Below are 538 nucleotides of genomic sequence, written 5' to 3' on the forward strand. Positions count from 1 at the left end.
TTTGAGCCAAAGCCTTCTGCTGCGAGGCATTGTTGCGTTTTACAGACAGAAGAAAAAATACTTTGTGAACGCGAAAAAATTCTTAGGGAATGGGAACTATATCTCACCAGTTTAAATACACTGCAATTTGACAAGCTTCTTCAAAATCACTGAATACTGCAGATATATATGTATTTTTTAATCCACTTCATTTGGCCTAGGATTTACGTAACTCGATGGAAAGCAGTGATTTCATATAAGTACTACTAATCGAATCCTTTGCAGATTTTACCTGTGTTCATTCGGAGTCAATGGAGTAAAAAGGAAAACGAAAAAATTCTAATTCAACATTCAGGAAAAAATTGCATTTCGAGAGGCTGCCCACAATTCCTTGGATATATCATACATCAAAACATTTAAGTTCTACGACAGTGACCTATGGGCAGACCAGGTCGCGGGTTGTGATGTATAAGTTATATATACATTTTACATTTCGTTAGCAGACAATTACATATATACGAATTTCATATCCTCATCACTCCGAATAAATATTCATTGA

This window comes from Liolophura sinensis, chromosome 7 (assembly GCF_032854445.1).
Source record: "Liolophura sinensis isolate JHLJ2023 chromosome 7, CUHK_Ljap_v2, whole genome shotgun sequence".
In the NCBI taxonomy this organism is placed as follows: domain Eukaryota; kingdom Metazoa; phylum Mollusca; class Polyplacophora; order Chitonida; family Chitonidae; genus Liolophura; species Liolophura sinensis.